Here is a 21793-nt window from a genome sequence, read left to right as displayed (position 1 = left end):
ATTGCACGATGTTGGCACCTTCAAGGGAGCAGTGATGCAGTATGAACCGCATCCAGGAACGAAATTACACGATGTCGGCACCTTCAAGGGAGCAGTGATGCAGCATGTACGGCAGAACCGACCGTGAAGGGAACCACAAACTGGAAAGAAGGAACTTCTTCAAGAAGAAGAATCTGCACGTAGTGTCACTGCCACAAGACTGCAGAACAATACTCCAGGAACATGTTGCTCACATTGTCCTCCGCGCACAAAATCATCGCCAGTGAAATAATGAAGTGAAATCCAAGGTAAGATGTGACAAGCTTTGTTCAACAAACTCCATAACCCACCAAGCTGACAGTTGAACTGTCACACCAAATGAAGGAAAGCTCAACAGGACATTCGGGGGGAACAATGCACTGGTGGGGAAGAAAAGGGGTGAGCAGAAGAAACCCTAGAAGAGGAAAGGCTAAGGTGAAAAAGAAGGAAGAATAGTCATTTATACAAGGTGGATGTCGTGTCCCACGACAATGATACACGGACACAGGCTTGTACATACTCAGCTCTTTATTCTTACGTCCATCTCCTTTCCCGTCCCTACTCTAACTGCCCTGGTTCCTGTCTCTGGCCCCTCCCGTTCCTGCTCCTCCCTCTTAACTCCACCCCAACCACTAGACCACATCATACAATCCGACATCTCCCCCCTTCTTAACAAACTGAACTTAATTTCCACAGTGTTCGCACTTCTTCAATCCACCACACGGGTTGGCGGACGGCTTGTTCTTCAAGCATCAGTAGTGTCGAATCCGTGGTGGTCCTGACATTGACCAATCTTTTCGGTGCCTTAACCGAGACATCATTGACTACGGGAGTGCACCTTTGAGAAAGCAACCCATTCTGTGTGGGCTGTTTACTATCCGGTTCCGCAGTTATCATGGTTCTTTTATGTTGTGTGACTGCTGCTGGCTCAGCTCGGCCGTGGCAGTCTACTTTCCTTGGTGACTCTTGTTCTGTTGACGGTTGATCTCCTTCGGGAGTGGACACTGTTCCGGTCTTCTTCCGAGCTCCCACCTGTACGGTTATTTCTCTTTGTCTTGTCGGGTTGGGAGCAGCACTGTTCTTCTGTTCACCATCGGGCATGCCAGACATTAATGTACTATCTGAAATGGGTGTCCTGTCTTGATTCCTGGACTCGTTTGTTGCCTCTGTTTGTCTCTCTCTCTCTCGCTCTTGTTTGGAACCGGCGAAACTCCTGACCATTCGGTCAGGTACCTGTTCCTCTCTCGTTCGGTGACAGTCGATCTCTGTCACCACTTTTGGTCCTCCTCCCGGGGTGACCGGATAATCCTTTTCTAATTGGTAGATACTGTCCCATCTCTTTGTTTTCCTTCCGTCAGTTCTTTTAGTCAGCCTCGCTGACCCCATCAGGGGTGACGGCATATTACTCATGTCTTGAAATGGCGATGACAGATGAGACATGGTGTCCTTTGGTTCTGTTGTGCGGTCGGGTGACTGATGCCATGGACGTGGTCGGGACCATGATTTTGTTGACTTGAACGATTGGACAGACATACTTTCCGACTCGGAGGAGTCGTTCGTGGATTTCTTTTGAGAACGGTCCTTTGAGGGCATCGTGACTGATAAGTTTATTGAGTCGGTGGTTTGGGATGACATGCTCCTGACGTAGGAGCTATCTATGGAGCATTCCTTTGGGTACGTCTCTTTATGTGTCTTTTGTGTTGTTGTGATGGAGAGATCGTTTGTTACCCACACATTTATTTCTCTAGTTTGATCTCGGCGCATTTGGTCTTTACCCTTTACACGGGACATCACTTGTCCCTTCTCCGTTTTCTCATTGCCACAATTGTCTTGAGGGCACATGCCCCTCCCTTTTCGGTGTCTGAGTGACTTACCACTAATGTGGTTGGTTTCTTCTTCTCGTTCGTTAGACGTGCTGACGTCCGTGCCATTGGGGTGATATGTCTCGCTGATTGACGCGTCCTCGGACTCATCTATAGACTTTGGTGCATAGCGGGAGGATGCCCAGGGATGTTCGTGTGCCGATTTCCGGCGTTGACGGGACTGGTCCTGTCTTCTGTAGTTTGTCTTGCTTGCCCTCCTGTTGAGCAATCTGCCATATTGTCCATTGGTGTGACCTGACCCGCTTGACACTACATCTGCTTCATAACCATTTTCATCATCGGTTGACTGACTCCTTGAGGTTGAGTAACTCCGTGAGGTTGTATCAGTATAGTCATCCGTTGACTGACTCCTTGAGGTTGAATAACTCTGCGAGGTTGTATCAGTGTCGCTTTCGCAATCCTGATTCATCCTGGTCTGTTGTGATGGTGACTTGGGGTGTTCCATGACGCTGTGTCTCTTGTTTCGTCTTGGCTCTGAATCACCCGCCTTCTTTTCGGCTTTGTTTGTTTCCTGGGCCTTGCCCCCGGACATGAGGGATGTCTCTCTCCAGACATCCATGTGTCTTGCATTCGAGTGCATGTCTTTCGATAAGTCCTTTGCTTTCATCCGCACTCCAACCTCGGCCCCTCTGATGATTCTCTTTAGTGACCACTGTTCCTGAAGAATCTTGCGCTTTGTGTCTGTGCTTGAGCAGCCTTCGATTATCCGGAGCCGAACTGCTTCCTCATCTGTAAATTTATTGAAATAGCAGTGGGGTGCCAGACTTAGCAACCGGGTGATGAATTTCGGCAATGGTTCTCCTGATTCCTGCCGTGCTGCATTGAAAGCGATGCGAGCATGATCCACTTCCACCGGTGCATGGAAATGGGCACGTACCTTCACTTGGAGTCTTTCATAGCTCTCTGTGTCCCTTTTGGGAAATGTTCTGATTAAGCGTCGGCCCTCATGACCGACCAGTTGAAGGAGTAGCATCAGACATTTTCTGTCTCTTCGCTCACCAATTGCCTCAAGAAAATCGTCCAGTGATTCCAGCCACCGGTTCCATTCTGGCCCCAGGTTCTGGTTGCTAGTCTGTGTCATTGGGGGTGGCACTCCAATGCAGGGGCTCGAAGTATGAGTTTCTTCTCTCACCGACATGATGGTGAACTGCGCTGGCTTGACAATATTGCAGGACCGTTCCCTTCCTCTTCTTGTTTTCTTTTGCTGACCCTCCCGGTCTCTAGTCTCTGTTTGGTTATCTTCTTTGGAATCAGGTGGGTTGATCATTTATCGTTGCGTGGCGCCGGAGGTATGCTTCGGTATTCGCCTTTGCTCGTGTTTGCTTACGTGCGGGACGCGTGTTCGCTTGTGTCAGTTTCGTTCAAGATTTGCGTGATCCTGAGCTTGTTAGTGTCGAGGCTTGCAGTTGCTTGGGCTTGTTTAAATACGAAACGTGTTTGTTTGTGTTTTCGTTCCAAGTTAATGCAGATTATCCAGTCACTCATCTATCTCTTGCATGCGTCTATGCTTGCTTCTTTTCCGCACGTGCGTTGGCCAGTGTTTGTTGTATTACCTTTGTAGGTGTTCGTGCTGGTTTGTTGTTTCTTGCCAACGTTTGTTTGGTCGCGTTCACGTGATTGTTTGTATCTTTTCGCCACTGCTGATTGGTTTCTCTGCCACTGTTTGTTGGGCCGTCGCTAATGCTGGTTTTCTTCCTTGGCCATGATTTGTCCAATGTTTGTTGATCTGTGTGTGTCAATGCTTGTGTCTCTTTGCATGGATCAATGCTTGTTTCTTCTTAGCCAGTACTTGTCTTTGCGTGCACCAGTGTTTGTACGCCCTTGCATTTGCCAATGCTTGGTGTATAGTTTCTTTTCTTGTCTTTACCAGTGCTTGTTGTTTTGTGTTTACCACTGCTTGATTTGCACTTACCAGTGCTTGTTCCCAGGCCCTGTGGCACTTGCCAATGATTATTTGTACTTTCAGGTCTTCTGCCTGACCTTAAAATGGCCGCCGATGATCCCTCGCAGGGGATTGGCCAATGCTGCCTGACTTCAAGATGGCCGCCGGGAATCTCGTTTTCACCGAGATTTCGGTCGTTTCTGCTCGTTCCTTCGACCGGAGCCACACATTCACTCGGGGCTGCAGTTTTCCACTCACCGCTCGCCGTTTTCAGCCGCGATCCACCGCCAGAGTCACTGCTGCAGGTGAGGTTTCTTTCCTTTGTCTCCTGCTGCCGGAGTGGGCTCCCGGTCGGCTTTTGGTTGTCTCTTGTCCACTCCTCACACGTGGGGTGATCCTCGCTGCTACTGCCGCCGGGTGGGCTCCGGTGGGCACGCTCAAGCCTCCAGGCACGGGGCGAGCTCCGCTCTGTTCGCCGCCGAGGTGGGCACTCGGTGGGCGCTTCCACTTGCGCTTCTGCCGCCGAGGTGGGCACTCGGTAGGCGCTTTCAGCTCCACGCTCCAGCCCCACACGCAGGGCGAGCTTCAGGCTAGTTGCCGCCGGGGTAAGCTCCCGGTGGGCACTTCTGTTCTTGTGCTCCAGCCCCACACACGGGCGAGCTCCGACCCTCCTACGCGCGACGGCGCTCCCACGCTCATTTATCACTCCACGCGGTCATGGAGGTTCAGGGTCGGCTTTTCACTCACGCTGCCGGGGACGGGGTCACAGTGTCGGGCAGCGTCACAGGATCAGCACATGTGTGCTCGATCCCACCCTCGTCGCCAGTTGTCGTGTCCCACGACAATGATACACGGACACAGGCTTGTACATACTCAGCTCTTTATTCTTACGTCCATCTCCTTTCCCGTCCCTACTCTAACTGCCCTGGTTCCTGTCTCTGGCCCCTCCCGTTCCTGCTCCTCCCTCTTAACTCCACCCCAACCACTAGACCACATCATACAATCCGACAGTGGATAATAAGGAGAAATGATAATAATAATTACAACACACGTCGCCTGCTTTCATCATTATTTTCTAATTACTGTGCACGGGTGCCGTGCTTTATGTTTTAGCACGGCGCCCGCTTTTAGAGTGTTAACATGTCTGCCTGTGTGCCGAGAAATGACAAGCTGTGAAGTTCAGAGATTTTTTTTCTACCCTTCTCTAAAACGTTGAACTGTTTGGAGGATTTCGTTCTAGACTTCACCATGTCGAGATTCATTGTATACAGATGCATAGGCTTTGCTGAGCTAGATAGAATGATCTCAAGGTGCCGATCTATTATTTATAGGCTGTGCGTTCATTGTGTTATGATTCTTTAAGTGCAGTGTGCAGGATGACATAATTGTCCACGCCTGGCGTGCATTGCTGTGCTTGTCGCAGGTGAGGTACAATTCATTTTCTATCCCAGAAAGTCTGTGCGCGTGTGGTCTTCTACGCTGAAGTACCCCACTCAGGCTCAAAGGCAAATCCAAGTCAAAAGGGAAAGGTTTATTATCTCTTTGTGAAGTTACTTCATCAATTACCTTTATGCCTGTCCAGAAGCTGATGCAGCACCACCTCAGCAGTTACAGTGAAATTTACCAGAACAGTGTCTGCGTGGGAGACTTGCAAACAGCACTGTGGGCAGACTACAGACATTGGTGTTTAGTAGAGTGCAGCCATCTTGGAATTAAAGACTACGCACACTATCATGTATTATGAAGTGTGCATCAGTGCGTGGGAGGGGGAGAGCATTGTTGAAACTTTTGAGATTCGACATTGGATCACCTCAAATTAAGCACATCTTCATCAAAAGTACATTAATGAAATTATGTTATAGTAAACGTAAAGAATAGTTTTTGGGTAACAGTGTGAGGCAATGTTTGATATTTGGCCTGTGTTCAAAAAAAGCCACAGCTCTAAAATTGACAACACATACCAGGACATAATTACCAAGTCCCAACATGTTTAGTGCTGTTGATTTAAAGCAAGGGCTGGGGAAGATTATCCTCATGATGTGGGGACAAGATGATAGGTATGCCCCTCGTCTAATTTAGCAAATACAAGGAGATGATGGATGGAGCGCTGACATTTTAAAGACACTCACCCCCCAGTCACAGATCTGGGTTGAATCCATCATCGTTCTTTAGCTCACTTCGCCATCCCAGTTCAGACCAAGCCATAAGCAAATCAGTCTTGACCTTTTTCCTCATGGGAATAATCCAGCCAGAACTGCCAAACCAGGTCTTCCCTGGACTGTAAACAAGCATCCTGTGCATGGTTTCGGGGTAACACCCCTCATCAGTCAGGCTAGCTTGAATCCAGTGGCAAAGTGAGCAAGGGACCCATGCCTGGGCATACCCTGCCAACTTAGGGCACTTGTTTGTTGCTTAAGAAGGCAGGTCTGCAGTATTTTGTGCTGCTCACACACTTGGCACTTCAACAGCCCTTTCTTTGGAAAGTCATTGAAGTTTTTATGCAGACTTGTCAATATGACCCAAAAGCAAGTCGAAACCTCAGCTGTTATGTTCATTGCTTAGGTGCCTTTGTATTGTGGAGTGTGTAGTTTCAAGCCTTTCATTCTAAGCTCAGGGGTGCAAATATCAAAATTCAATTTGACACCTGCTTAAAACATAACATGGAGGACATCGCTGAGCTGATATAGGAAGGCCTTTCATTTCTCTTATTATTGTGCTTTTCATGGATAAATAATGAATTGTTGCTCTGCAAAAAGAGTTCTTCGGATTTTTAGGTCGAGCCTACGCAGAGTGCATACACTGTCTGCAAGACCTGGTGTAAGCATTATACGGAGCGTAATACCGCCTGCTGCTTGTGGCTGGCTTACTCCTCCGTTGCTCTTCTTTCCTGGCTCCTTATTCAATGGCGCTCACGATGCATCACTTCTGTTCTATCAAAATGAGCACCTGCCAACTACAGTTTTGAAACGCTGTAAGTGTTTGTGTGTTTCATTTAGTGACTACTTCTTTTGTTTTGTAATAGTGATATTCTATCACCAGCGCAGCACCCGGTTTCATGTTTTTTTAAATATAATTATGTCGCCTGCTTCACGGGCCGCCTTGCACATAACCTAAATATGCACAGGCACAGAGCTTTATATTTTAGCATAATGTCCGCTTTCATCATTATTTTTTCATTACTGTGCACGTACGCCTTGCTTTATGTTTCAATTGCAAAAACACACAGTGCCCACACCACAATTACTCATTCAATATTCAAGAAGGGTAAGAAACCAGTTTATTGTAACCACCCTTAGACAGCATTACTCAGTGTCTATCATTTTATGCTTTTTTTCAAATTTTCAAAAAATCATAACAGAATAAAGGACTACGTATTGGAATATTTACAAGACTAAATACACTTTGTATATACATCAAAAAACAAACATTATTTACACACTAAAAAACGTTTCTGCATCAAACATTACAAAAAATTATAATTACATCACAACCAACAAATATTACAATAAAAAACATGAAGAAAAATCATTTCCAAGGGGGTATAAACAACTTAATAGCTTGTAAACGCTTAAATACTGGACCAGCCGGTCCTAGTGTCGTGAAGTTGACAATTTATTCCACCCAAGAAAGACTGCCAACGCGTTTCAAGAACCAGGCACAAAGTCACTGGTCTATCATCAGGGCTGTTTATTCTTTGTATCTGAAAAGATGCAAAGACATTGTTTTACTTTAACAGGCAAATTAATAGTGAGTGTCTTTCTCCAATCGTGGGCAAGGAGTGATAATAAAGGATAGCTACATACCAAAATTGTTTTAAAGAGGGGCGTGATGGTTAATCTTCTTGTGGTCCAACTCGCTAGTTATTGTGGTGGGCAGACAGAGATGTCTAAAAAAGATGGGAAATTGGTTTTCAATTTAACCCACTCGGGTCTTTTAATTATCAAGCTCCAGTCAAAAATGTAAAAAAAGGGGAGTAGCGTACCTTATTTTTTGTGAGCTGCCGTAGCACGGCGAATTTTGCTTGTACGACGTCATTTATACTTCCTGGTGCAAAATTGCATTATGGGACTTGTAGCACGATAAAATGGATAGGCAAACATGTCACGTATATATGTGTCTCCATGGCGCCTAGAATATGCGATTTGATTAAATGCGACTACAAGTCCCATAATGCAATTTTGCACCAGTAAGTATAAAACAAGTCCCATAATGCAATTTTGCACCAGGAAGTATAAAACAAACAGAAAAGTGCGGCGGCCATCTTTATTGAAAGAAAGCAGACTCGAGCACGGGCATGCTGTGGCAGAGGAGCAGGTATTTACAAACACCGCCTTATCGTGGTCTGAGCATTCATTCAATATTTTTGAGAGATCTTTTTTGAAATCGGCGTTTCGTTCTATTACAGGATGGTGACTGTGGTTTCTCCCTTTAAATCTTTAAGAACAAGATACTTCAGTAAGGTAGGCTAATTCTTCTGTGAGTTATATCCACTCACTTAGAATGTTTTGAAATAACCACATGATTGAAACCTATGCCACCACAATAACTAGCGAGTTGGACCACAAGAAGATTAACCATCACGCCCCTCTTTAAAACAATTTTGGTATGTAGCTATCCTTTATTATCACTCCTTGCCCACGATTGGAGAAAGGCACTCATTATGAATTTGCCTGTTAAAGTAAAACAATGTCTTTGCATCTTTTCAGATACAAAGAATAAACAGCCCTGATGATAGACCAGTGACTTTGTGCTTGGTTCTTGAAACGCGTCGGCAGTCTTTCTTGGGTGGAATAAATTGTCAACTTCACGACACTAGGACCGGCTGGTCCAGTATTTAAGCGTTTACAAGCTATTAAGTTGCTTATACCCCCTTGGAAATCATTTTTCTTCATGTTTTTATTGTAATATTTGTTGGTTGTGATGTAATTATAATTTTTTGTAATGTTTGATGCAGAAACGTTTTTTAGTGTGTAAATAATGTTTGTTTTTTGATGTATGTACAAAGTGTATTTAGTCTTGTAAATATTCCAATACGTAGTCCTTTATTCTGTTATGATTTTTTGAAAATTTGAAAAAAAGCATAAAATGATAGACACTGAGTAATGCTGCCTAATGCTGCCTAAGGGTGGTTACAATAAACTGGTTTCTTACCCTTCTTGAATATTGAATGAGTAATTGTGGTGTGGGCACTGTGTGTTTTTGCAATTTAAATATAAGGTCTAGCCTCCACTACGTGTTTATGGACCTTCCCCCTTTTGGTTCTCAATTGCTTTATGTTTCAGCACAGCGCCCGCATTTATATTTACAACACAGGCACGTGCTTTATGTTTGAGCATGCCGCCCGCTTTCATGTTCATGAAAGCAATAGCTTTAAGTCTTGCAAATGTGAGACCTATTGCATTGCAAATGCTTGTCTGCAGTTGTTAAGACCCCGTACATTCCACTTCATATATTTAAACTCTAGGGGTCTCTCCTCACCTCACCCAATTTCCGAATCCCTCAGACAGATAACTAGGTTATGCTTTCTGCTTATATAGCAATCTGCTTTGCTACTCACAACTTTAAGAAACATTAGTGTGAATAGGACCTTCTCCTGTTATCTTCCCGCCCACACTGATCTCAAACTTTCCAGCAGTAATCTTAAATTGAACTATCCAAACCCAATAACCCCAGCACCATATTTCACCCATTTTAACTGCGGTTACGCCCGGGGACATTTTATTGTCAACTAGTCGTGTTCATACATTTGAATGCACAACTATCTGTCATCACCTAAGGGAGAACAGAGCACTGCAGAGAGTTCCATTTAATCTCTACAATGCAAGAGTGATGACTATGTTGAATACACAAGCCACTTTGCAAACTTGCAAGTCGAACCTAGGCTCAATCCTCCACCTCCAACATAGAATAGCAACATGAGTCCGATCTCAGGAGCACCTCTACCCCAAGCAAGCACACAGCGTTCCCATTGTGAAAGTGATTATTATATACCCAGGCAAGTCAGGTTAATCATTGTCACTTTGCACATGATGTGCATCGTTCGTCGTAGCATCCCAGACATAGGTCGTTTTTAGGTCGAGCGCCAGTGTACATGCGCTGTCTGCAAGACCTGTTGTATTTACCATAGGCATGTAACCTCGCATGCTGCTTTCCATAGGTTCACTCCTGTGTTAGAGGTCTTTGCTGGCTCCTCATTGGTTGGTGCTCCTGATACATCACTTTCGTTTCTTGCTCAGGAGCACCATACAACTACAGTTTCCTTACACTGTAGGTGCTTATATGTTCTTGTGGGGACTACTTTCATTTCCTTCTCAGCAAGAGCATAGGAGAGAAGTCTTATAGTACACAATAAGTGCTGGTATTTTCTGCTTGTTATTTTCAATGGATTTTTTTTGGGGGGGTTAGGCATGTGAGATTAAGTGATGCGCCCAGAATCACAGGATGTTGAGCGTCTCTGTCGAAACTCAAAGTTCCCCAGCTTTGAGGTTGACCGCTCTAGCCATTAGCCCACATCCTCTCCCCTTTGGTAGTAAGGAGTAATTGTATGGTCACAATAACTCAAGGAAGCATCTAGTCACCATGAAGGGGTTTTATGAATTTTCCACAAAAGGTAATCTGTGAAGGTCATCCATTTTTGTCCACACTGACACTTCAGAAATACAAAGTTATTTATAAATGTGTCAATCATTCAACAATTCGTCAATATGCTTATAACAAGCTAAACAATTTTTGAAAATCATTGTTTACCTACCTATCAAAAAACCGAGATTTTTACATTCTTAATCTGCAAGTAGGTGTTCCGTTTGAGTGCGGTTTTAAAACCTTTCATCATGAGAAGTTGCTCATGAGGATGGTGTCTCGTTGATGCTGATGGCACCACACTTTCTGCCTTCACTAATTTTATGCACACGTGAAACGCAGAGTGCAGCTCCTTTATTTTACACAGAGGGCAGCTCCTTTATTTTACAATGTACTTATGCTTCTATTTTGGGTGTACCTCAGTTGCTGTGTACCAAAGCATTGTACAACTACGGGGGCAAAGAGCCTCATGATCTCAAGTTCAACAAGGGCGATATCATCATCCTGCGCCACCAAGTTGATAAAAAATTGTACCACGGCAAGATCAACAGTGTCCATGGCTTTTCCACACCAACTTTGTCCAGATCATCAAGCCTTTACCTGAGCTCCCACCTCAATGCAAATCACTTTATGACTTTGAAGTGAAAGACAAGGAGGCAGATAAGGACTGTTTGCCGTTTTCAAAGGTAAAAGCCAGTTGGTTGCTTGGCTTCCTGCCTTAACAGGTCTTAATCAGTAGCAGCTGCTACCAGATCCGGGTAGTGGGGCGGGGTGCGGGAACACAAAAAGAAAAAAAAAATGAAAAAAGCCACTTACCTGAAATGGCCACTGCCTCTCCTTCATCCTCCGTCCCTCCGACATCTTCCTGCACTCCCGGCCAGCAGAAGGAAGCAGCCGTCCTCCCAGCCTCCCCGTAGCCATTCACATGCAGCATTGTGATTGGTCTGAGAACCGTAGATCGTCTTTCAGACGAGGACTGGGAGGGTCTGCATGTTCCTCCCCGGGCTGTGTAATGCAGCCTGGTGGGGAAGATGCAAAGTACGCAGGACTGTTTAGCCGGCCCAAGAGAGCTGGCCACACAATCCTGTGCACTTCACGAGTGAAAACCACTCCTCTCCCTACTCTGCCAACCCCGCCCTGCCCGAGAGCCACTGAAGTATATAGGAAAAATAAAATGATAATAACAATAGTTATTATCCTTTTATTTTTCCTTTTGTTCAGTGGGGCGACAATTTCTCCACCTTAGCGGAGGATCCGCCACTGTTAAATATGCCAATTAGGTGTAAGCCAATGTAACATGTTTTAAGGGGAGAGCACAAACACTTTAGCACTAATTAGCAATGGCAAAGTGAGATTGCTGCAATAATGTGTCACTACACTACATGGCACGAAAAGGACAAGTGGATTTTGTTACAGGGCAAGCAGATTTATGAAGCAACCTGCCCCATGGACAAGTAAATATTGTATTAAATTCCACACCCCAGCAGTGAGCTTCAACCTAGTGCCAGCAAACATTAAGTCTGCAAAAAAACAGCAGGTCTGAAGGCAAAAAGTCATGGGAAAACCATGACAAGGATGCCGGGTCTAACAGCCCCCCTCTAAGGCAGAGTATTAACAGATCTGGCAGGTAAGGTTCCAGTGGCATTTAATTCAGCTGTCAGCACTATTAAAGAAACCCTCTCTAAAGGCAGACCAACCAGTCAATTGTCAACTAATTTCTCTCTTGCATGTTTGTACCAGGTTAAAGGGAAGAAAGTGACAACCCAGTTCAGCATTTTGACGAATCTAATTCTACACTTGTTTCAAGTACGGTGTTTGCCCCAGAATGAGAACAAATACTTTAGAAGTCTCAGTAGCAGATCAACTGGTAATGAGTGTGAATGGTGATGTTGGTATACAGATTTTGGCAGTTGGTCAGCTGCTTTTCATTCTATTGACCATCATCACACTTAGGTGTCACTGGAGTTAGGTCACTTGCATATTTTCATATTTTCACATCCATTGCAGGACACTGGACTTGATTTCATCTTATTGGGAAGAACAAAAGCAGTTTAGTTTAGGTGCTTTTATGTCCCATGTCAGTCTTGTTTAGTGAGGAGATCTGCAAGGCTTTGCCCTCTACTCACCTGCTGCTCAAGCTTAATGTAGCACCTTCGGTTTTCTGTTGCTTTAAATGGTAATGCCTGTATTAATGTTCACAGATGGAATTTGTGTTCTGGAGGATGTCAAGTTAGGGAAAGGCCCTGGGTTTTCCATCCTCCATTCAGTACTAAAAATTGGTAAGAGAAACCTTTACATCTTAATCCACAAAAGTCTGAAACATTTCTTAAGAGGAATGAAGTAACTGACTGGAATGAGGCCCTTTTGGCCACATCAGTGGGACCACTCTCCACCCAAAAGCTTGTTAGGAATCTGGAGGTTACAATGGATTTGGAGAAGAATCTCATGCCACAGATTGCAGCCAGAGGTGAAACGTGTCAATTATCTTATCTTTCTAAAACACATTACAATTCCAGAGATTTCCTCAAAAGGTTATGTTAGTACACAATTGTGTCCACCCTTGTTTACCTTATCTTGGTTTGCTAGGCAAATCAATTTCTCACCAGCATCATATTAAGAGTTCTGCAGTAGGATAATCTTTGGTCATATATGTTTTGAATCTGTTTGTTCCAAGATCATTTCTTAATTTTTGACAAGTTCAATTTGTGCAGAGAAATTGATTATGTTCTTCCTGTCCTTTGGCTTTTAGCAAGGTTTGTACTATAGAACTACCACATACATATATACATAAGACACTTGCATTGATTTTCTACCAAAAGACTCCACTTTGTCTTACTCGGAGATTCTCTTTTCAGTATTCATTTATTAACACCTGCTCCAACTCCAAACTCTTTTTCTCGGCACTGGAGCTATAATGTATCAAATGGGGTGGTAGAGCCTTCTCAGTCCAGATGGCAGCAACGTGGAATACTCTTAATTTACAACTTAGACAGAGTCAACCCATCTGATCTTTTGACAATAACTCATACCTTGGTTACATGATCAATGCGCTTGCTAGTAAGATCTGGGACTGGGGTGCTTGTTCTGCATTTAGTATTCTTCTTCAATAACAACAAGAGATCGGCTTCCCAAATGTTATGCTTGCGCTCTGTAAAAAGCCACAGATAGAAGATGGGCAGATTTTAATATGAACCTTAAATTAAAAAGTTAGACTGTAACTGCAGGTTCATACACCATGTAACACATAGCGCCACAGTTTATCAATCACAGAAGCAGCCAGCAGCGCTCGTGCCCTCACCTTGAACATCTTCCAAGTGGCCCTCTACCACCTGTTCAGCTGCCTCCTGGTATTAGTCTCGGCCCTCTGCCACTAGCTGTGTTTGGTTGGCAACCTACCAGAAGGGAACACGAGGTTGGGGTGCTTTGGCTAGAAAGTAGGTTTGGGTGGCTAATTGGAGGTGGCAGTATCTCATGGCGAGAAGCTGGCCTAGTGTGGCTTACAGACATTACTGATTTTTATAAAGTATACAAAGCATATTCTTGCTCCCCACCTTATTGAATTCTATGGTACATCGCTCCAAGATGGGGAGATGTCCCCTTCGATGTGAGAAACTGTTATCTCACTTCTTCCTCAAACCAGTAAAGACCCTGTCAAATGCACCTTTTATCTGCCCCTCTCTTCAATCAATTGTTATGAAAAGATTCTAGCTAAAATTATTGCCATCCGCCATGCTCCCCTGTTAGAGCACATGGTCGACCCTGCACAGTCTGGATTTGCCTCACATACATCTAGGACCCTTAACCACTGAAAAGTATTCTCCATGATTAATCAAAACAACACTGTGGTCAGGGCTGCGCTTGCACTGTTAGACGCCAAAAAATCATTTGACTCTCTAGAGTGGCCATTTCTGTTTAAGACTCTCCGACGATGTGGCATCTCCGACAGTCTCCAGTCTCTTATCAAGTTGTTGGACATCGACACAGTGGCCAAAGTCTCAGTTAACAGCCTTACTTCTGAGGTTTTCCCTGGGGCACGTATGGGCGCTTTTTATTATCCATAAATGCCGACGATCTGCTGCTTTTTATTAGAGAACCTGATGTCAACCTCACTCCCCTGATCCGGGAGATCATCGGGCCCATGGCTTACTCCAGCATTTCAATGAATTGGTCTAAATTGGATATGTTTCTACTTACAACAAGTACTGTGCCAGTCTCGTCTGAGTAGCCTTATAGCTGGACCACAGATTCTGGTCAATATCTGGGCATATTCCAACACCATAGGCCAGAACAGGTTATCCTGCTCAACTATGGTCCAGGCATTGACCCTCTCTCTGTCTGGATAGATATGTGGCTTAAACCTCTGCTATCTTTGGCGTTAGAGTAGTTCTAATCAAAATGATTGCTCTACCTAAATTGTCGTATCTCTTCAATAATATTCAGATGCCTATTAGCAAATATTTCTTTATCATGTTACGCTCTCTCCGGCTCAAGCTGATCTGGACATGTAAGCAGGCTATGAAAGCCTGGGACCTTCTGGTTCTCCTATATGCTCACTGCAGTTTCGAAGTGCCGGACCCCGAAATCTACTATATGGCTGCTCAATGCCACTTTGCTAATCGCTGGTACATGCCTGTATCCCATTTGTCATCCCCGAATGTGATCAGACTGATAGGGTGCCTTTGGCCTCTGTCCTCCCTTTGGGTCTTCCCAGACCACGGCTAGATATTCAAACAGTTGCTACCACTTGCTGGGCATGGAGGTCCCTCCTTTGGAGGGCCAAAGCACTCTGTCTGTCCTGCTAGTTTCAATCCTTTGCTCCAGCTCATGGCAGAGTGTACAGTACAGAACACTCCGCTGCAGGTGGCCAGAATGACGATGTGTCACCTATACTTGGATAGGAGGTTTCTCTCCCTGCAGCAGTTTCGTACGTGTGTAATACCACTCAACTGGATAATTTAATGTACGCCAGGCCATGCAATATAGTCAAAACGGTCCTACCAAGGTTTTCAGATGAAGCCTGATGACTTCCCACCGTTTACTGTTATGTTATGTTATGTTAAAAAAATGTATACCGCGCACGTACACCGAAACGGTTTCTTGGCGCTCATAACAACCACAGCGGGCAAGGGTAGATGGTTACTCAGAGGCAGCTTTAAAAAGAAAGGTTTTTAATCAGCTCATAACTTTATTGCTAGGCTTTATACGATTGTGTCGCAGCTTAGGCAAGGTCGAACGGAGGCTGCTGGCTGTCCTGTGAAACAAAATTGTGTGAACCTTTTCTCGAGGCTTGGTGAGCTTATTGCTGTCCGCACACTGGCTCGATTTCAGTGAACTCTTGGCACAAACTGCTACTTAACAAATATTTGCATAGGTCTTGCAGTTCTGTCCCCTACAACTGCATCACTGCAGGAAAGACGATGCAGAGATTCTCCATCCTGCATGGAAGTGCCCTCCATCTCTCAAATTTGGAGTGCGCTGTTGATGGTTACAGAAGATAAAATACAGACTTCCCAGGAGCCTGATCCACGGGTAATATTATTCGGATATGTGAGAGATGCCCCGCAAAGGTCCAAAGCCTGACTGCTATGGCTCTACTCCTATCTAAGCATAGGGTGGTTATGAACTAGGAAATAGCTAGGGTTCCTACCTGGACTGACTGACTATGAGACATGGCGACTTCCAATGACCAGGTTGAAACACACAATCTCATCTAGTCCCATACATCCCGGCCTCGAGATATCTTGGGTCCAATGATCTTATTTACCACGTACCACTCTGGAGAGCCTAGCTGCCACTTCCACGACAGAGGATGAAAGATCATATTTCCTCTTTGGATCCACAGATCTTTCATGTGTTCTGCTGAGGTATAATGTTTTGCTAATTTTCTAGTGCTCTGATTGTGGTCAGTGCATGCTCACTTTTGTTCCATTGTCAATTTCTATGGCTATGTATTCATGTACACAGGATTGTGTTTTAATGTTCGCTCTCCGTAGTGATTTTCATATGTGTATTTCCCTTATTTATATTTTTTTAATGAAATATAAATCACTGGAAAAACGTGGCCCCTACAGGATCCCTCTGATGTTTTTCTCAACATCATATCACTTTGAATCCTTGTTCTGAAGTCTCACCCTGCTGAAGAACAGTAATTACAGTGCTAACCCACAATAAATGCCCCTATAACAATCCTGTATTATATTTTATTGATTAGGTTGAAAAAAGTCTGTTACAAAATTATTGGCATTATGCACATTCTGTGACTCAATCCACTCAAATGCAGTTAAGTTAAATACACAAGCACATTAAGATCTACTCATCTGCCCTAGACCTAGATTTAATTAGTATATCCAGGTGGAAAAAACGTGAAAGTGCCCCATGAGCAGTAAAACATAATTACAAATTCATAAATGTATCGCTATGATTATGATACATGAGCGTCAAATGGAGAAGTAGTAAAAATACGCAACTGAACCCCCAATTCAAACCAATATATCAATGACCGAGAGATAATCTCTTTTAAGAACTACCAAATCACAAAGGAGGTTTTAGGCTTAGCTAGTGGGAGTGTGATCAAGTCGTTACCATTAAAATACTTGCGATTTTTGATGAGGCTAAGAACCAAATGGCTGATCAACCCAATCGTATCAGCTATGTATTTTGAGAGGATTACACAAATCTGCATGCTTCCACGCCTACTACCACAGCAGTACAACTAGAGGAGTATCTGCGGTCAATTACGCTTCCTTTGTTTAACATGGATACCCCTATTACACTTGTCAAAGTGAAATAAAACCATCAAAACATCGCCTAATGGCAAAGCATGCAAGAGTAATGATCTACTTGCTGAAATGTATAATCTGCGTGTGGCTCAGGTAGCTTAATTCTTAGTAATTCTATTCAATGAAATTCTGGATGGATGCAAGGTGCAGCTCTTTCACGGACGCAGTAATTTTCAGTTTCCTAAAGAAAGATAAACAACCAGAGAAGCCTGGCTTCTACCCTCCAATCAGTCTACTGAATAGTGACTACAAGCTTTTCACGAAAATCATAGCTTCGAGAATAGCTCCCTTAGCCAAAACAGCGGTCAACAGTGATCAAAGTGGATCCTTACCTGCAAGGTCGATCTCATCAAACACCAATTTCCTGATTCAGGCAATAGATTACTTTTCAAGCACTAGGATCAAGGCAGCCATCATTATGCTTAACGCCGAAAATCCATTTGATCTTGTGCAATGAGATGTTCTGTTTGCCAATATGCCTGGATTTGGCTTCCCCTCAAAATTGGTTTATCGGAAAATCTATATAGTGAGACAGAGGCAAAAGTAGTCAATTTGTGAATGGTGGGATCCGTGGCCATTAGAAGAGGTACACTGCAGGGATGCCCTAGATCCCCAGTTCTATTTGCTTGCTTTATTGAACCTCTGGCAGCCACATTGCGGCAAGATCCTCTGGTTAAGGTCCCACTCTAAGGAGCATCCAAGATTAAGCTCTTCAGGGACGGCATGGCCCTCTATTTAGCTGCAGAAGATCAGAATATCTCCAGAGCATTTGCCAAAATCTTGGGGCATATTATCAAGTAAGGGCGTCACATTATCACCGCTTTTATCGGCAGGAAACTGCCGATAAAGCGGCGATAATGGGCTTGATAATATGCTCCATGAATTTCAATCGAAGCCCATGTTAGATGTCTTCACATCTAACATGGGCTTCGATTGGAATTCATAGAGCATATTATCAAGCCCATTATCGCCGCTTTATTGGCAGTTTCCTGACGATAAAAGCGGCGATAATGTAACGCCCTTACTTGATAATATGCCCCCTAGACTTATAGGGCCATAGGGGGTTATAAAATAGATCATGCTACATCGGAGGCATTCTGTTTAATATGAACAATTTAGAAGGAACTGGGGGCGAATAAATGCCCTTTCTACACGCCCCCTACTCATGCTATGTACAAAGAAAGGTATGCAGGTTCTAGCAGAGAAGAGAAGGAAAAGGTCAGGAGCTACCTGTAGAGGCAGATCAAGGGATTTGCTCCCTCAGGAGCAAGGGCACTCACACACCCCAAAGGGGTGTCATCAAGCAGCTCCGGCGTTGGGCCAATGCTGCAATAACCAATTGGCCCACGCAGACGGGCTGTTTGCTGGAGATCTTTAGTTTTTAGTTGATGTGAAGAGTGAGGTGTGGTAGTGTAAGTAGACTGGTCTAGAAGAGAGGTAAAAAGTAGCTAGGAAAAACCAAGGCACTATTTTATAACTGGGTTCCCTTGTTGCGATTTTAAACATAAGCTGGCTGGAAATGTATACCATGGTCCAATCAAGCACAAGGCGATGTTAAAAAGATGGTCAACACTTTTCTTGCCTCGTTACGTTCCAAAAGATCATGACAATTCATCAGGACCAACGCTAGCACAGATTAGGACTCACAGCATAAAAGCTTTGACTCAGCGTTGAAAATCCAGCACTGGAAACTTATTTTAAAGCACTTCTTGATGTCTGGACTAACAAAGATCACCCAGGATTACGATGGCTTGAACATGTCGCCCACACACAAAAAGAAATAGGATGCGCTGCACTTTAGAAGAATCCGAGGGCAAGAAATCAAGCGTTGTAATAATTAAAAGGTGCCATCTGGAATGGACCCTGGCCAAATGATACAAAGTAGATGGGCATACTAATGTAGTTTTCTGAGCATTTAAGTTTGAATCCTCTATGAAATGTTATATGGACCACATATTTCCAACAATAAAAAGTGGCTTGAACATAAAATCCGTACATGGAGTTCCCTCAGTTTGGGCCTACACAAAAAAGTGGTCCAATAATAAGAAGTACTCAGACCTTGGCATTTGGTCGATAGGGAGCCAGGAAACTCTGATACACTTTATACCTTCCTGCCAGTGAGGAGGTACCTCCCACACACATTTTTTAAAAGCATAATATAAGCATTACAGGGAAGCAATGGTATAATATTGCTGGACAGATTCAGACACTATTTATAAAAGTAGCTTCATAAATTTTTTGTCTTAGAAATTAACTTCACCGGGTCCTCCTTATGGTCTTACCAACTAAACATGATCATTTTATTCTAACTCCAATTTTATTTTGTTAATTGACTAGATAATTATGGTTTATATAAATAGATTAAATAACTTTTTTTCTGCAAGAGTAACTTCCTAAGTTTGTTCTTAAAAAAAAAAGATAATGGACCTAACACATGGTGTTTTCCTCCTGTGACTGGGGGCTACTAAGCTATTTTCCTGCCTGGCAATCTCAAAACAGTGAAATCTAATGATGGCTGCACTGCCTTAAAAAGAAAGTGGCAGTCATCACTGTGACCTGGTAGACCAATAGCAAATGGGCCATCATCTCAATAGATTCCACTGGTGGAGCCAGCTGAGGCTTCATCAGTGGAAACTTTTGAGTTCCTCCAACTCTAAATGGGTTAGAGGAACGGTAGGTCTGGGGAAGCAGGCGAGCCATCAAGTTATGATAGTTCACCCACCCAAACAAACTCTTAATAAGGGCCTTTGTCTTCATCTCCTCAAGCCCTGGTTACATTATAAGAGGGCAGCCACCTTTCCAGCCCGTAGTAAAATTCTTCCTCTGACCAGGTGCACACACATTCTGCTTGTAGTCAAAGACTAACTAGAATACCTGGCTCATCAGGTCAATCTATATTTGCAATCAGAAGCAGATGGAATCACAACAGAAAGGCATTTAAAACCAGAGCTTCACTTGAAATTTTGGTGGGAATAATTAAGCACATGTGCATCTTTATTCAGATACCCATGGCAACAAACATCCCATAATGTTGTCTTTGATTCCTTGGTGATGGCATTCTATCAGTTATATTACCTGGAAGGTGTACTTCTGTTTGACAGCCCTCCAGCTACTCAGTGGGTGTTGTTCAGCTTCATCTTTCCAGAGTAGGCAGGCGACATATCTGTTTTTATTTAGGGAGACAGCAGTGGCCATGCCCTTGGCCACAGTCTTTGACAAGGCTTTGCTCTTATGCCAGCCAATCATTGACCTGTCCACATTGCCTTTGTTCAGTAAAGCAAACACAAACAATTTTGTATATTCGCACCAGGCACACAACAAATGGTCTGTGGGGGAGACATGCTAGAAGAATGGGTAGTAAAGAGACATGTGAAACAGGGTAGACTGCTACTGTTGCCCAAAATGGCAACCTGCTTTCTAGGGTTTACATATCATCTTGGTTAGCTGAGGCTTGGGATACCCCAGCCTCTCATGTATACCACAAAATGTTATAGATACACTTCTCGTTTTTAGGGGAAAGCAAGAGATCACAGTTGTGCCAGATTATGCATAGTTACTATGGAAGGTTGGGAAAAAGTCATCCTCAACTTGGGATGTAGATGACTAGCAATCAGATGTCATCGGCTAATAGCCAGCCCTGGTCCTAGATCCAGGCTAAGTACTGTAAATGTAATGTAATGTAGATGTACATTTATAAAGCACATTAAACCATATGCATCAAAGCGCTGTAACTAGCAATAGCATAAGGAGAGACCAACAAGGGAATTATAACTGAGAAAAGAGCCAGGTTTTCACATTCTTGCAAAATGCAGAGCATGAAGTAATACTAGCAATATGTACTGGGAGAGTGTCCTACAACCTGGCAGCTGCCACTGAGAATGCATGCTCACCCGATCTCGCCGTCCTCGAGCAGGGGACCTACACTTTTCTCTGACCAGCCAATCTCAACTGTCTACTAGGACGATACCAGTTGCAGAAGGTTCTTAAAAAATAAGAGCCCTGATTGTTAAGGGCCTTGAAGACCAAGCACAGTGCGTGGAATGACAGTCTCTTCCACACTGGAAGCCATAGAAGACCCCTCAACTCCTCCTTCACTGATTGTTGCTTGGGAACGCCCAAAACCAGTCATGCTGCCGCATTCTGAATAACCTGCAGCTTGAGGGAATACTGGTTGGTGTTCAAATACACAGCGTTACAGTAGTCAAGGCGAGATGTTATTAGCGCAAGACCACCAATACTCTTAGCTCCCTGGAGAAGAAAGGAAATATCCTTTTCAAGCTCCTGATGATTCAAAAATAAGAGCTCACCGTCCTCTTGAACTAGAGGTCAAATGTCAGAGTTTTATCGAAAAGCCCCCCCTCCGGATTTTAGCAGAGGTTCTAGGAACTGGTAGCCTGCCACAGGTCCCTGGTGAAACTGGGCTTCTTGACCAGGGACTACAGGACCTGTAGCCCAGCTTTACATTTAGTTTTCTGCTATAAAAAGTAATATTAGTATATGTATGTCTTACAATGCATAGTACAAATCTGGCATTCTTTAGCTACTAACAGCTGGTATGTAGTCAACACATGTGTATTTAGGAGTGTATGATGTTCTTCTTTGACACTCAATCCATCATTTAATGTTTTATGGTGATGTTAATGTCCCCATTT

At 43.9% G+C, this 21793-nt stretch overlaps 1 long non-coding RNA gene across 1 annotated transcript in view; it reads right to left on the bottom strand.

Annotated features, from left to right (window-relative positions):
* Positions 1–21793, bottom strand: part of LOC144818045 (uncharacterized) — a 93532-nt gene that overhangs the window by 16739 nt on the left and 55000 nt on the right. Inside the window, exon 2 of the long non-coding RNA XR_013607020.1 lies at positions 13392–13510. This is a non-coding gene — a long non-coding RNA (uncharacterized LOC144818045). The remainder of the gene's footprint in view (positions 1–13391; positions 13511–21793) is intronic.

The sequence above is a fragment of the Lissotriton helveticus genome, chromosome 2_1, assembly GCF_964261635.1.
Source record: "Lissotriton helveticus chromosome 2_1, aLisHel1.1, whole genome shotgun sequence".
NCBI classification, from domain to species: Eukaryota; Metazoa; Chordata; class Amphibia; order Caudata; family Salamandridae; genus Lissotriton; species Lissotriton helveticus.
This window is presented reverse-complemented; position numbering and strand designations above follow the sequence as displayed.